General features: G+C 54.4%; 1 protein-coding gene and 1 long non-coding RNA gene across 16 annotated transcripts in view; one reads left to right on the forward strand and one right to left on the reverse strand.

The window, feature by feature from the left end:
• MYT1L (myelin transcription factor 1 like) overlaps positions 1-16,452 on the forward strand; it is a 392,068-nt gene that overhangs the window by 216,005 nt on the left and 159,611 nt on the right. For all 15 annotated transcript variants that reach the window (XM_032353449.1, XM_032353451.1, XM_032353453.1 and 12 more), the window contains exon 4: positions 7,273-7,414. The gene's annotated coding sequence lies outside the window, so the exon portion shown is untranslated. The remainder of the gene's footprint in view (positions 1-7,272; positions 7,415-16,452) is intronic.
• On the reverse strand, positions 5,174-8,107 carry LOC116596259. Its single transcript, XR_004288088.1, has 3 exons — positions 8,058-8,107; positions 6,554-6,616; positions 5,174-5,257 (listed from the first exon to the last, which is right to left on the reverse strand). It is a non-coding gene; the product is annotated as an uncharacterized LOC116596259 (long non-coding RNA).

Here is a 16,452-nt window from a genome sequence, read left to right on the forward strand (position 1 = left end):
GCACAGAAGCTAGTGTTTAATACATAAATCTTATTTAGAGTTAAGTCAAGGCAAAGATGGGGTTTAGGATGATTCTTTTTTGAAGGAAAGAGTGAAAAACTCCCTGGATGGTGTCTCCCCATCTCTGGATGGAGTTCTCGTTTAAAAAAGATTAGTAGACGTTAAAGTGTTGGGTATTCAGTTAAAGAGAGGGTATTTAAGCCCATTTGCTTCTGCTGCCCCTAAAACCCCACTCCAGTGACAGGGGAGTCATGTTTATCTTAAAAACAAAGAACAAGACTGGATGATAGAAACACTGTTCTGGAAGCTAGAACGCAGAGACAGAGAGTGACTGTCTAGACCCAAAGCAAGGAGAATCTAACCCAGCCGAGAGCTGGCCATGGTGTACGGAGAACCTCCTCGAAGCCCTTGACATCTAGAGTTCGCAGAATCGGCCCCATGGAGGTGAGGAGCCATTGCACCAACATGTGGAGAGCTGGTTGGACACTTGGACATCGTCCCCTTTCAGTCAAAAACCCAGTGTTTACTCCATGAGGGTAAAGAGGGGCTCTTCAGGGTTCAGAGGAGTGTGGGGAGCTATGCTGAGTGTGGAGTCAGAGGGAACCGAGTGACTGACCTTCCGGCAGACTCTCTTCAGGACAGACGCAACAGTCTTCCTGGGGCTGTGTACCCACGGACGTACTCTTAAAAACACTCCCGCAGCACTGACTGTATAACAGGCACAATCCCAAAGACATTATCATTTTTTTGAAAGTTCATAACCTCCTCAGTGGTCTCCGCTTCACCCATGAGGTCACCGGGAGGGAGAGGAGACGCGGTAAGTGGCCGGGGAGGCAAGGATCCATGTGGGAGAGGCGGGATCCAAAGGCCGCGGTCTGCTCCTGGAGCCCGTCTCCCACTTGCTGTTCCGGGGGCTCAGAGCCTGCTTCTCCCCCCCATGGAAATCCACGGGGTGAAAAGGGCTTCCAAGACACTTTCTCACAAGGCCCAAAGCCCGAGTGATGGCCAAGGACCTCCAGGTGTCTGAGCAAATCCTCTCACAGGAAAGGCACCAGAACAAGCCAACAAGCACAAAGGGGAAAAGCCAGTCGTAGGAGACAGAAGCTATATAAGAAAGAAAGGGGGGCCGCAGGCACGTCCCCATAAACGGGGAAGAACTAGCACATTTACAAAACAAGAACATCAAATAATGAAGAGAGCACTCTGAAATGTACGGGTGTTGACATGTAAGCATTAAAGCGCACCAGAAGGCAGAGAAGGGAACCCCAGGACCCTGGCTGGAAGGAGAGGTGAAGCAACGGAGGACGGGAAGAGGAGAGAGGGCGGCCGCTGGACCAGCACAAGTTCTGCAAAGAGAGAGCAGAGAAATGGGGAGAAGGAGCCCGTGCAGAAGGAAATGGAGAGACTGTCCCGGAAGGCCTCTGGAGCACCCAACATGATGGAGGAAAACGGACCCGCTCGCCTGCCCCTGCTGAGGATAAAGACAGCCTGCTGGTAATTTGTGTACGAGCGTCTGGGGAAGGACTCGGACGAGGCGTCTCGGAGGCAGGAGACAGTGCAGTATAACCGCTGGACATCTCAGGGGACGTTACATTTCTGACAAATGTTATAAAAATGGTACGAATCTTCCTCAGGAAGGTATGGGATGATGTCTTCATCCAACAAAGAGGAAGACACAGGAGACAGGTTACTGGGGAGGGACGGTGGGCTGGGGTGGCAGACAGGGGCATCCCGAGCTCCTCAGGGGACCCACAAGGGGCCTGGCCAGTGGGGGGTGTGCTCTCCTGGGACGTCATGCAGACTGACAGCCAGTGTGTGCCCATGTCACCAGGGGAGCCCAGTTAGATGGGGGGGTCTGGTCTCGAGCCACAGGGAGCACCCCGGCCGCGAGCGTGTACACACAGTTACAGATAGCTGAGGGTCACGGCGTAGCCCATGGCCCATTGGTCAGTAGTGTGTCCCCCGTCATGACTATAATGAGTGATGATCTCATGCAATGCCTGATGATGTAACTACACTGGGGGGCAGAAAGCAGGCGAGCCACAGTGGCCAGGGGCCTCCTGGCATCGTCCTATTCTCCCTGGTGGGAAGTCAACGGCTTATCACAGGAAGCTGTGCCCAAGGACACTCATTTGTTTAGGGCTCTAGAGGCAGATACCAGGGGGGAGGCTTGCAAGAATTGAGAATTTCTCCCTCCGTGGAGCTGGGAATAGGAGGGGGTGCTATTGGGGTGCCCCATTTCATAGCAAGCCACGTACAGCATCTGACCCCTCTAACTTCAATGCGGACAGTTATCAAGGGTTTTCTGTTGTGTTCTGTTAGGCACCGTATGGTGCGTCGCCAGTTTTTGGTGTCGTGTTGCACAATTCGTTGTTTGTGTGTAACACCCAGGGCTCCGTGGGGTCCGTGTCCTCCTTCATACCCACCACCCGGCTTTTCTCAAATTTCTAAAAACTCGATGCCTCCTGTTGTTCCGCGTTGAGGACTGACCGTTGCAGGTGCCAGGCCACATGCCGTCTGGGGCCGGCTAGGCGCACTCTGGGGCTCCGGAACCCACACCAAGTGCTTCCAGGTGCCAGCAGCCCGGCCCAGGGGCGGAGCAGGGAGGTGGTGTGGACGCGGCTGGCGTGGCAGCCTCCCGCCCGGAGCAGAGCGCACGAGGGCTGTTGGCACCCCCTCTCCCCGGCCACTGCCCTCCTAGAGGGCACATCATCACGGATAAATGCACATTCCTAGAGCGCAGCCCATCCCCGTGGTCGACCCGTGTCCCTGGGTTTTCAAGGTTGTAGTGCGGGCCCTACTGACAAAGGCGCCAAACACAGCGGTTTCCATGCCTATGCTTAAAACCAGGAAATCAGAGACTTTTTTTTGTCACCAACAGAACCAGTCTGATGGGCTCCGAGTGGGATTCTAGTTCGCAGGTGTTCCGAGAGGTCCCTAGAGGCCCCCGAGGTCACGCACACGCCGGAGGCTGTCACTGCTGCAGTTGCTCCCGCAGCCGGGGCCTCGCGTGGCCGGCGCGCGGTGCCGAGTGGCCTCGGATGCAGAGCTGGGCACCGTGGGAGGCCCGAGCGACAGCGACAACGAGGGACACTGATGGAACAACGCAGCTTGCGACGGGCGCCGTCGCCTCCGGTCCACCTGCGCCGGCCCCGCTCGTGACACTCGGGTCGTCACAGTCCCTGTGTCGCAGGTCGGCGTGCACGGTCTTCGCAATGTCAGAAGGAAACACTGCAAACCGCAAACTGGATACAATGTAGCTTTTTAGCGTCTCAAGAGCAGAGACCGTCGGGATATAGCGTGGCACGGGGCGGGGCCCTCAGCCGGGCCGCAGCACGGCCCTCGCCGCCCGGAAACGAAGGCCGGAGGGAGGGAAGCGAACGGGCCGGGCCTTCCTCAACCCGAAGCGCCCACGCGGAGGCTGCTCACGGCCGTTTCGCAGACGGGACGCGCCCGGGCTCCGAGGCCGTCTTCCGCGTCGCAGCACTCACGTCATCAGCTCGCAGCAGCCCGTGCGCATGCGCGCCTCGATACAAAACGCAGCTGCGACACAGCAGAGCCGTGTTAACCACGCCCGATACGCAGACGCGTGACGTCATGGGATCGCCCCCTGGACAGCAAACATGACGTCATCACCCCTGAACTGGGGACGACGCACGCTTTCTGTTTCCGGCGCCGCGGACCGGAAGGACGCGCACCGCACGCACGCGCGTCAGCCGCCGAGTCCGACGTGCCCCGGGGCGCCCCGCGGCGGACGCGCCGCCTCCACTGCGTTTCGCCCGGAGCCACATCCGCGCCGCCGATGCTGTGAGAACGCGGACGGGTCGGGCGCGCAGAGACCGGGAAGCCGCGGCCCCGCCCGCCCCGGGGGTCGCTCCGGAGGCCGCGCCGCACCTGCCTCCCGCGCGGGCATCCGGGGCGCGGCCGACCGACGGGGTCCCGGCCCCTCGGGGCGCGGCGGGCGAGGGAGCGAGCGCGGTGCCGCCCGCACTCGGAGCCCCGCGGGGGCCGGGGACGCTCCCAGCCGCGGCCTGGAACTGCCCGGAGGCCCCCGCGCGGCTCACCGCGTCCGCGGCGCCGATCGGGCCCCGGCGCTCCTCGCCTCGGGATCGGCGCGGCCTGTTTCCGGCCTTTCGACGCCGGCGCGGGCGGGCGGGTCGGGGCCCCGGGGGCGCGGCAGCGACCCGGTCGGGCCCGACGCGCGGCTGCGGGGACCCCGGCCCGCACGTGCGCCCCGGCGGGCTCGGCCCGTCACACGCGTCCCGGCCGCGGCGGGTCTGCCGAGAACTGTGCGGGGGCGACGGCCGCGACGTCAGAGGCCGTTTCCCGCGCTGCGCGTGCGGGGCTCGCCGCGGGGGGCGGGTTCTCGTGTCCCTGGTTTCCGCCCGCGAGCGTGGACGCGGGGCCCGGCGGGCAGCGACGCCGTCGGAGCGGAACGGCGGAGCGCGGAGAGGCGGTGGGTCCCGCCGCCCTCGGACACGGGCCGCGCAGCTGCGTGTGCGGCCGGAGCGCGTGACCAAGCGCGTCGCGTGACCGTCGCGGGTGGTCATTTCTCCGGTTGTCACCTCTGGGGTTCGGTCCCCGCGGGCCCCTTCCCTGCGCCCGCGGCCGCGCGGACACCGCCGGCGCCGCGGACCAGCTTCCCGCGGCCGCGCCCGCCCGGGCCCCGGCGACCACGTGCCTTCCGCAGCCCCCGTGAGCCCTGCGGGACGACCGCGACGGCAGCCGGGAGCGGCGACACCCCGCGGCCCCGCAGGTGCGGTTTCTGACCAGGACTGCGGGGCGCTGAGTGCCGCCGGCCTCGGTCCCCTTGTCGCCTGCGCCCGCCCGTGGGTGTCCGCGCCAGGCCCGGCGCCGCCCTTCGGGGACGTGGACATGCCGGGAGGGCAGCGCCCCGGACGCGGTTCTGAGGATGGGGCTCGGGGAAAGGCCAGTCCCGAAAGGTTACGGACCTTCTTGACTTGACACGAAGACCGGACCGAGGACGGACGCGGCTCGCGGGTACACGTGGGTGTAGTTCGACGGGAGGCCCGAGGGGCCCTTGGGGTCGGCGGACGTGTCCTGACTGCGGTGCGGCACATAGGTGCACCCACGCGCACACTAGTGAGGACAGGCACACCGGGGCATTCCCACCGCGGTCAGTGCAACGAATCAGGCTCAGCGCCCCACTTAGGGTCAGTCTTGCGGGACGCTTTCCTTGCGGGCCGTGGATTAAGGTTTCCGGCGGTGTGTGCGTTGTTTCTTCCAGCGCAAAACCCTTTGCAACAAAGAAAAATGTGTAATTCCCATACTGACAAATGCCTTCCAGAAAGCCCCCCAGATTCTCGTGCGAGTGGCCGTGGGTGAGGGGAGATTGCCACAGCAGCTCCGGCTGAGCACAGAGTGTGGCCGGTGTCTGCAGAGCCCCACCGGGCTGGGTCACTTGCCTTTTGCAACTGAGCCGTCCACTAAACCCTCCACCTAAGGGCTCGTCCTGGGCGTTCCCTTGTGCATGATCAGAAGCAGCGCGGGGACTGGAGACAGCAGCAGGAACGGGGGAACATAATCCTTCCTCCTGCCCCTGAATAACGGGGAGAAGGGGACGCCCTATAGGATCATGTCCCTGGGGAGGTCACTCGTTCCCAGAACCTTCTGGAAGCTCTTACATAGTGAACGCTCTGCTGCTCAAAGAAGGGTCACTTCAGCTCACTCCGTTCTATTTTCTAAGTTCTCCTTTTAAGAAGAAATTTCTGTTTTACACACCAGTTGTCTTAAATCGGAATATTTATATTCGTTCAGTAAGAAGCTTCAAATGCCCCTGAAGGGACTTTAGCTGATAATCCACTCACCAGCGACTTTTTAATCTGCGTCTGGTCAGGACTCAGCTGAAATCACAGTCCCCCGGGGCCTCCCCCTCTTCTGGACCGGGCAGGTGTCTGGCGCCACGTGCGCCCAGGGAACCGGGCAAGGACCCTGCCGCCCTGTCCAGTGTGGCTGGGAGGACGGAGGGGTGACACCCCTAGGCTGCCTCCGAGTTCCGTGGAGAAGTCAGAATTGAATTTCACGCCCTGATTCATGCACGTGTCGCGGAGAGTGCAGTGCACGCAGGATAAAACCGTCACTTTGTCCACAAAACTATTCTGCAGGTGCCTGTTATTTCAAGGGAAAACCTGTCCTTTTCCCAACCTTTTGTGGACAAAGGTGCCCTCAGACTTCTCTAGACACAGTGCTCTCCAGGTCTCTCTTCTGTGACCTTCCATGAACCTGAAGGGTCCCCAGAATGACAGTAGAACAGAAGTTGCCTGAAGTGGTCCGGGTCAATATCTGGGATCCCCAGAAGAGCAAGACCTAAAAATGATTTTAATGATTTTTTACAAAATGTGATTTTTAAACAAAGTGCTGGCAATATGTCAGATGGACTGACTTTGGTCAGTAACGTGCTCTCATTCACCTGTTTTTCAACCCCCTAATTGTCTAGTTTATGTTGATTCATTTATCAGATTTATCTAAATTATCTATTTGACATTCTTCATTTGGTGAGGAAAAAAACATGCCTTTTCATAAAAGCACTCACCTGAACGCCATCAAAACCTTTCTCAGCCAGTTCCGCAAGCAGCGTCTTCACTACTCGGAGTGACTGTAAACACGGACCACAGACTAAGCACAAAGCCCCTGAGAAACGCCCCATCTGGGTGTAGCTTTATAGTTAGAGCAAATACAAAATTTAAGTTATTACTTAAGATTGCATTTTGTTTTCTTTTTTAATTAGCACATGACGTGCCCTCGTAAGATCTTTCCTACGGAAGGACTGCGGCGTACTCGGGTCTTGGGCAGAAGAGCAAACCTCAGTGCACACACGTGGCAGTGTCCTGGTGACCCGAGTCACGTGCCCGTTCAGACCCAGCTCACGCTTCTGTCACTGGCCCCTGAGCCATCCAGTCAGTCTCCACACTTCACAGACACAGTCCCAAAACGACTCTCATGCTTCCTTTTATAAAAGTTGGCTTACGGTTTTGTGTCATTTTCACATCACAGACTGTAATGTGGTTTTCTAAGGGACTCTTCTGTTGTGAATCCTTTATCAAGAATTAGCCGGTTGGGGCAGCAGGTGGTTCCGTCCACCGTCCCTGCCCGTGGCATGTCCCGTACCTGCGCACTTGGCCTGATCTCAGTCTTTTGCTTCAAGTGCACGGAAAGTGAACGAGCCTCCTTGAGAACCCAATCCCTTTTTATTAGAATTTCTCTTTCATTATGTATGTCAACCTTATCTCTCTGCCTTTTATTCTTCCCTAGAGTGACGACACCTGCAAGGGGGGAAAATGTAGTTACCGAACCCAATCAGCTGTTTGTGTCTCTGAAATTATCTACAACATCTGGTCAAGAAAGGTTCTGGTCGGACCCACAGACATATGGCTGTCCAAGGAACCACATAAAGGTAACAGTTCTATGTCGTGCTTGTGCTTTACACGTAGCCCAATGTTTTATGTATTTACCTTGAAAAATCTCACTTTGAAAAAGCATAAAGATAGGCCTATAAGTGCAGAGTGTTTTTTAATGAAGACCACGGTGTCCCTTACTTGTAATAAACGAGCTCAGTATAAAGGCAGACCTTACAACCCTAACTGAACATCGACGCCAGCAGTCTTGTACCATTCGGCCACGACATCGTCTGCAGATTAGTTTCGTAGCCGCATTAATACGTCTGTTCACCCTTTGGCTGTTGTGCAGAAAGTCCTTGGTGTGAGATTCCTTAAAATCAGATCCACATTTCCACTATTAGTTCTGTTTGTTGACAGCTTACGTTTAAAGGAATTAAACACATCTCTAGTTCGGTCGTAACTTGCTTGGCCCACGGCCTTTGTAGGTTTCCGTTGCTCGCCATTGATAAAAATCCCTGGGCGCCACTGTGGACCTTGCGAGCCTCGCTTTTTAAAATGCTTTAGGTTATGGCTAAGTGTACTTTTTAGACATTTTTTGAAATTGTGATAAAATACAAATAACCTATAACAAATGTACACATAACGTAAAAGTTACCATTTCACCCATTTTTAAGTATACAGTCCAGTGGCTTTAAATACCTTTCCGCAGCCGCACAGCCGTTAGCACACCCGTCCCCAGAACGCTCTCGCCTCCCAAACTGGAGCTCTGTGTCCGTTGAGCGTCGCTCCCCAGCCCCTCCCCCGCCCCCGGCTGCCCACCAGCACGTCGCATCCCTGAGACTCTGACCACGACAGGCCCTGCATTGCAGTGGAATTGTTCAGTTCTTGTCCTTTTGTGTCTGGCTGATTCCATGGAGCGCCACGTCCTTGCGGTCCATTTACGCTGTAGTGGTGTCAGAGCCTTCTTCCTTTTTCCCGCTGAGTACTAGTCCATGGTCTGGGGAGACCGCGAGCTGCCGTCTGTTCGTCTGCAGCTGGGTACGGAGGTCGCCTCCATCTTTTGGCCGTTGTGAATAATGCCGCTTGTGACATGGGTGTGCAAGGATCTGAGTCCCCCTCCCAGTTCTCCTGGGTGGATAGCCAGGAGTGGGGTTGCTGGGTCATCTGGTAGTGCTATTTTTAATTTTCCGAGAAACCATCCTACTGGTTCCCACACTGGCTGCACCACTTTACCTTCCCATCCGCAGTGCACAAGAGCCCCATTTCCCTACATGCTCAGCAGCACCTGTTATTTTCTGTTTTCTAGGGGTTTTGTTTCTTTCATAGTAGCTATCGTGATGGGTGTGAAGTGGCATCTCACTGTGGTTTTCATTCACCTTTCCCTGATGATTAGGGATTCTGAGCACCTGCTCATGGGCTCAGTGGTCATTTCCACGTCACATCTGCCCCCGTGCTCTTGGGCCATTGCTAAGAAATCACTGCACCATCCAACGTCATAAAGGTTCTGCTCTATGGATTCGTCTAATGATTTTTGTGGTTTTAGCTCTTCCGTTGAGGCCTATATTCCTTTTAGAGTTAAATTTTTTATGTGCTGTAAGTTAAAGGTCAGTGTCACCCTTTCCACATGTGGATAACAAGCCGTTCCAGGACCATTTGTTAAAAAGACGGTCCTCTCCCCATAGAGCAGTCTTGGCTCCCTTGTCACGTCGTTTAGCCGAATACAAGAGGAGTTACTTCTGGGCTTTCTACTCTACCCTGTTTCTATGTGTCTGTCATTTTGCCAGCGTCTGATTTGGTGACTTGTTTCATAGTAAGCTTTGAAATCACAAAGTATGAAACCTTGGATTTGCTCTTCTTTTTTAAGATTTTTTGGCTATTTGAGAGTCCCTTCAGATTCCATATGGATTTTAGGATGGACTCTGCTAGTCCTGCAAAAAACGATATTGGGATTTTGAGAGGGATTGCATTGAATCTGCAGATTGCATGGCTAAGTTTCTTAATCTTCATGCTTTATAGAAGTGAGTTTCCATACCCCATTTAGGCACGTACCACTGCCTTAAAAAATTCTTTTTTTCAAGTTTGAAAAACAATTCAGATTTTATTACTAGTTTTTTTGGAGGTTGGTCAGGGGACAATGAGCAGTTACATAAGGATGTTCAGTACAAAGTTCTCTAACATTCTCCCTGAGGATGAAGACAGTTCTGTTTAGTTTATTAAAACACGACATTTTGAAGGCTTTTCTTCCTTAGCAGTCATTTCATAGTAGAAAGCTCCCCGTCTCGTGGAATGTTCCACACTCGGCTCTCGAAGGTGAGCTTTCTTGGCATTCAGGAGTTCTCGTCCATAGTAAGACCATAAATGACCCAGAAACTTGGCTGTTGTGCACATTGTCCCTGACCACAGTCACTGTTATTGACGGGGAGACGCTGGATGGCTTGGCGTCACTTTTGCCCCCCGCATCTGTGTTGATATAATGACATTTCTCAAGATTTGAGCACCAGTACCAGGAAAACCCTGAATTCCTCCCAAACTCCATAGTCGAAGTGATGATTCTTCCCACTCTAAAGGCCAGTAAAGGGAAGATTAGAGACGGTAGGTGACCACCCAAGGATGGCGTGATTAAGTGGCCAAAAGGTTACCTGGTTTCTAAGAGGATAGAAAGGAATTTGGGTAAGAAATCCAGATTTAACACAAATCACTAACTCTGTGTAGCCTTTATACCTCGGTATTTAATCCGAGCGTCTTTCCCAGCTGAATGAAAATACTGAGAAGTTAGCATTAGAAAAGGATATGATAAAGAAGTGACTGCAAGAAAACGCTGTGTCTACAGCTGTCCTTTACTCTCACGGGCACCAAGGAAAAAGTCTGTCAGTCAGGTTTTCATCAGTTGCTCATTTTTAACTCTGCGAGTACTTAATTTGTGCCGGGAATTCCTGTAATTCCTGTAATCTCTGGAGGTACAAAAATGAACGAAACATGGCCCTTGTCCTCCAAGAGTTCAGAAACTGACCAGACATGAGGTGTGGAAAGTCTAGGAGACCAGACCGCGCGGCGCTTCCTCAAACCAAGCGCGCGCCTTGCTTCCTTCTCCCTCCAGAGCGAAGCACATGCGCGGCCCCCTGAGGGCTCTGTCACTTCCCATGCAGTCCGCAGAGGTCCAGGTGAGATGATTTCCGAGGTGCCGGACAGACTGTAACTCTGGTTCGGGAGGCCAAGGGTGTCTTCGTAGAGGAGGTGACCCCAGACCTGGGTCTTCAAAGTGTAGTCCAGCAGACGGACAATTACAGGAGTGAGTTTACTTAAGGGAAAATACAAGACTCAGAGATGGGGTCAAGGCACAGACACCCATGACTTGGCATGTTCGGCAACACGTTAGGACAAAAGGCTTCCTTCCTGATGACTTGGGTGTAGTGTCTGTAGAACACGTCTGCGTGTTCTGCAGTTTCTGTGGTCCTCAGGAGAGAGGACGCTACGTGGTGTCTCTCCTTTCCCCTCAGATGGAGGGTCGCGAGCTGTCCATGCTAAGGAGCTGTCTACCTGCTCTCAGCCCTAGAGACTGGTCCCCACGGTCTCTCGGGCGCCCACCACTCTCTCTGCCTCCAGCACCAACATTTACTGGACTCCATTACCCAGATTCTAGTTGAGTTGAGATTCTAGTTGAGATTCTAGTTGAGAATCTAGTTGAGCTGCTCTTGTGCCATCGTTTGAACCGGGATTCTCAGAATTGTTCTTTCCCTGATCCTGCTCTTCAGATTACACCTCCAAGTCGGAGCTGCTGCGGCGAAGGGCCCGGTACCAACCACCCTTGCTAGGCAGCGACTGGTCTCCTACCTGGGATCTCCCCCCATCCTCCGTGGGCCATATCTCCTGCCCAGAGAGGTAGCTTCCGTTAGCACCCCCAGTGAAGAAGGACTTTGGGGCTTGCTCTTAGGGGAAAAATAGAAGTGCCATAGAATAAGATTTAGATTTAGGGCAATTTTTTTTTTGTCCTAGTGTGTCCCAATTAGCCGCTGTGATTGCTGAGCCGGGAGCACCTGTGGCGCCCTCGCAGCTGGCGCTCTAGGAAATCCAATTTCCTCTGAACTAGAGCCCAAAGAGAAAATCACACTCTGCATCCAATTTCCATGCTAAAGACTTTACTTAAAATAAAATCAATATCTGTTTCCCAAAAAAATGTCGTGAATTGTGTTCTGAATGGCGACTATTTTAAAAGAAAAGCGTATTGTGCATCCAGAAGGAGGAATCTGCTGAAATAGTTCCAACTGGATAAGTTTGTGTCCTTTGACCCGTTCCAATGAATTTCTTTAAAACGACTAACAAATACCGTTAGGTTTCATGCTAGCACTGCCAGTAACCGTTTGTATGCCTTTGGGGACAGCGCATCAGTTCTTTTTCTGTAGAGTAAGGATAAAGGGTTAAATCGGAGGAGATGGCTTACAGGAAAACAACTAAAGTGCACGCGATGACGTCCACTAAGTATTCACTGACTGTTGCTGTAAGCCGGCTGGTCTCAGCACCGCTCAGTGGCCCCTCAGTGCTCGGGACAGGCTGTGGGGTTCCTCCTCTTCTTATCTGTTCCTTGTGTTAGAGGAAACTACTGTGCAGAGGAGTTCGCGGGTCTGGGGCGGTTGGTAAGTGCCTCGGCAGGATGCAGGACTGGGTGGGCGTGTATTTTAACTTTCTAGCCGGCCGCCTCTACTGCGAGCTCTCCGGCCCTGCCTCCACGTCTGTGCAGACAGACATACTTCGCGGCCCTGCCTCCACGCCTGTGCAGACAGACACACTTCCGTTCTTGCGTCTATTCCACATGTACGATGTAGTGTCCGTTTGTATACATAATGCACGGCCGTCACGGTGCTTCCATAACTCGGGGCTGGTGGTGCTCATTTTAATGATGTTTGCTAAATGAGGTCATGAAATCTTCTGGATAGCGAAAAAATAAATGAAGGTCCTTGAGCTTTGATTTTTCTCGAAGTTAGTTTAGGGAACAGTAGAAATTTGCTTTTTTCATGACTTGTATCAAGGTCATGGGCCACTACTCTCTTGGAAAGTAGGATACAAACTGCTAATACCTGCTTTCCTGCCCCGCAGTGTCACGGAAACTGCGAATCATGAAGTTTCTTTCTTCCCAGCAGAGAACAATCACCTTCAGTCAGTGGGCGTTTTGATTGAAGCGAAGTTGGGAAGTAGGTGAGGGCATGCGGGACGGCAGATCACTGAGGGCCTCAGATCTAGGGTCAGTCGTGCATCACAAAGGGCTTCAGACGGCCCGGGTCCACCTGGGGGGACAGCTGATCACCAGACTGGAGCTTCTCTCTGCGCTGGGGGGCCCTGGGCCGAGCAGGGAGGTCAGCCGTGTGGGCCACCTTCTGTGTGCACGCACTCCTCGCCCGCTGCGTGTGAGGAGACTGGGAGGGGCCAGCGATGCTCAGTGCCCCACGGGTCCGTGATGCCTTGGGGTGACTTGGTTTTTCCGCACATGAGCTTCAGAGCTGGAAAGTCCTGCCCTGATTTTTACCCTGGGAGCAGACTAGGGAGCCTTCCAAACCCAAGATGTCGGGAGAACACAGCTTTCCTCTCCGGTGAACCTCAAGCTGCTGCACTAGTACCTGACCCCGCAAGACTGTTTCGTGAGTTTGGGGGTGGGGAAAACAATAGTGGGGTTCTCTAACATCGTCCCTGATCACCATGACTGGTTGTTTTGAATAATTGACTGAGCACTGTAAATTTCTCAAAAAAAAAAAGCATGTAGTTTTGGCTCTGAGTGTAGCCCGTGCCTTCAAGGAGCTTGCAGTCGAAGTCTGACACACTCCACGGTTTACCCTAGAGGACGGCACCTCTCAGCAGGGCCCTTTGCAAATCCCTGTGGAGACTGAAACTATAATTAACCACTAAACTCGGCACCCAGTAAGTGATGCACGTCCTTGCTGGGAGATTTTCAGTGTCGCTGAAGTTCAGTACCGACTCCGTTCACCACATCTCTATGTCTTCCTTAATAATGGTTCCTGTCCTTGGTCTTCATTTTGTTTGAGAAAACATTGCGCAGTCTCTTGTTTATAAATGCCTACCGTTAGTATGTTTAGAGAAGTACATCCTGCTTAAAGAGCTGGTAACATCCCCCATTTAAGCTTTTTATCGTTAGAACTCTTGTCTGCTAATGTCAACAGTTCCTTCTATGTGTAATCAGCTCAATGATTGTGATTGTGAAGAAGTAGCATGTTGAGCTTTTTTAAACTTCCCTCCAAGCGATGGACGCTGGTAACGGTTCACTCTCCCAACTCTTCCAGTCTACCTGCTGAGAAGGCCAGTAGCGGGCAAGACAGGTCTGTGCACTCCCTCCCAGAGGGCCTGGCCACATGGCCACGTTCCGCAGCAGGTTCTAGAGTGTCCACGAGAGGCTCTTTTTCCTTTCTTTTTTGTTTTATCATTTTGGGAGGAAATACATTGTCCTGTGCGCATCTGCGCTTGCCTTGTCGCCGTATTCCGATTTGGGACCAGAGCGTGTCAGCCTCTATCCCGCCGGCAGGCTCCAGGAACAGCTTACATCCCATGTAAAATTCTCAGTTGGAAATGGGTCCGTCTTTGCCAGAGCGTGCGGTGAACGACACGTCGCTGTCGTGAAAGGGGTTACGAGATGACGCAGACGTTAGATGAATACACCTTCCCTCCTCAAACTCACGTCTAAAATATGAACGTTAGAGTGTGCGCACCATGTCACTGTTGCCTTAATAAGCAAAACAGACACACAGCAAAGGACCCATCAGACCCAGCCGAAACAGGGGGACCGACTCGTGAGCAAGTCAGGTGAGCAACGGACAGGAAGCGGGAAAGGACCACAGACATGGGAGGGCATTTCAGAGAACGCGTGAGCAGCTTCATAGTAGGGAAGATGCCGGCCTCGCGCAGGCCGTAAATTCACATCGGAGTTGTGACGTCCCGGCACCGCGTCCTTCCCCGCCAGCCACGACCCCATAGCAGCACTGGGGGCACGACTCACAATTACTCACAACGTCACTGTCTCACTGAAGTTTGGAAGGGATGAGCCCTTCATACCAGTGACGTGGCTTCTAGACACTGCCTGTGGGGACAGTCACCCTCGTGAGCGCCTCTGTGTTCATAAAGCTGCAGCAAGTGAGCAGGGCCTCTGCAGCCCCCGGCCCCCACCAGCTCCAGGACCCGGACTCCTCTGTGCGCTCTGCAGGCCTCAGCTCCCTCCCCGTATTCAGGAGCCGGCGTGGACCCTGGAGCGCTGTGGTGAGGCCTGAGTTAACTAAGTGGCATGTGTCCCATCGTGAGCGTTTTAGGCAAGTTAGATACTTTGATCATGCACATCGTGGACTCGTTTGTAAGAATGAATTTTGGACGTAAGTTAGCTGCTCACCCTCAGAAATCTGATTAAATAAATTGTGTCGTATTTATGCAATAGAACAGTATGAATTAATTTTTTAAATGAGAGAGCTTGTATGAACTTAGCCCAACATATTGTGAAATGAAGAATTTCGCGGTGCAAAGCCGAGTGCACAGTGGTTCCAGGAGCAGATTTGAAAGCGTGTTTATACACGGGCTTGTTGGTGCATCGAACGTCAGGGGACGGAGGCACCAGGTCCCACCGAGGAAGGCACGAGCCCTCTTGGGGAGGAAGAACCCTGTGCCGTGAGTATTCCTCTTTCAAGCCAGCACATTTCTCTCCACCAAGTGTCCACGGACAGACTGTGGGTGAGCCGCCTGCAGAACCAGCAGAAGGTCCCGAAGAGATGCCGGACGGCTGAGGCTAGAGGAGCTGACAGGCTCCCACAGGAGTTGGGGGGCTCCACGGAAGTTTCCGAGTGGACAGGGTGTGGGCATGGGGGAAGGGGTGCGGCCGATCATGTCGGTGCTGACCTCAGAGACAGGCGAGGCTCCTGGAAGCAAAGCGAGTCCTGGAGACCCTGATAGCGCAGTCAGTCGTGAGGGACGTGATGCCCGCCAGCAGGAGCAAAGGCACTGTGGTCAGAAAGCCTTACCTGGGAAAGGGGCAATCCGTCTAGTTTCCAGTGTGAGCAGAGTGCTGCTGTAGGAGCAGGGGAAGGGGACAGCTGAACTGATGACAACACGTCACTTGCCGTCCTGTGAGAGCGGGGTGGCGGGGAGGGCCGTCCGCATGCTGTGGGTCTCTCCGTCTCACTCTGCTCGCGCCGTTCCAGAGCAGCCGGACGCGTGGAGGGCGGTCTTGGCATCACTCATATCACTTGCAGGCCTGCGCTCTGCCCCTGCGCTGTTCCGCGGGGACCTTCCCCGGGCCACCCGAGGCTGCCGCTCGAGCGCTTCCGGGCACAGTCGGTCGCCACCGGCAGCCCGCCAGCTAGGAGCCAGCTCAGAAACGGCCCCCTGTGCGCGGTGACAGGTGAGAATGAGCCCCGTCATCTCCCGGCGGATTCACACGCTTGCTTCTCACCGGTGCCAAGGGGAGCGCTTGCAGCAGTCCTCCACGCGGGAACGTGGGGGAGAAACCGTTTTCTTCTCTGGTTTGTCGCGTCCCTTGCTCAAGGCTTGGCTCCTTCCTCCTGACCCCGGGAGGCTGGCGTATTACCCTGCCTTGTGCTCAGGCCGCTGGCGCTCTTCACTTACGTGGAAATGGACCGGAAACAGCCTCTAAACTCACGCGTTTAAACACCCCCTACTTGTGCCATCGTCTTGCAAGGCATCCAGTTAGGGCAGCGACCCGGCAGACTCCGTGGGTCAGGTCTACCTGCCGGAGTGTCACTCTGCTCGGCGGTAACAGGGTTTGCGTCCCGAAATTGAGGCGGGGGAGAGCGCTGGGAACACCGAGTCCTTGTTGTAAACTGAATTATTTTTAAAGTCCCTGCGGATACCAATCCTTTGTGAAGGGCTGGCCTGTCCATGAGCGAGGGGGGGAGGGTTCGGCCGGGCTCGGACTGTCCCTTCCTCCAGTGGATTAAATGAGGGTCTGTTCCTATCTCAAGGCCAGCCTTTGAGCTGGGCTGCAGTCGTCTCTGGAGAACTTCTGAAATCCTGAGCACACGCTTCGTTCCGTCCTACGTCCGAGCGAGGGACAGCAGCCGCTCCCAGAGCCTGTCGAGTACTTTCTGTCTTT

Source organism: Mustela erminea, chromosome 7 (assembly GCF_009829155.1).
Source record: "Mustela erminea isolate mMusErm1 chromosome 7, mMusErm1.Pri, whole genome shotgun sequence".
In the NCBI taxonomy this organism is placed as follows: Eukaryota; Metazoa; Chordata; class Mammalia; order Carnivora; family Mustelidae; genus Mustela; species Mustela erminea.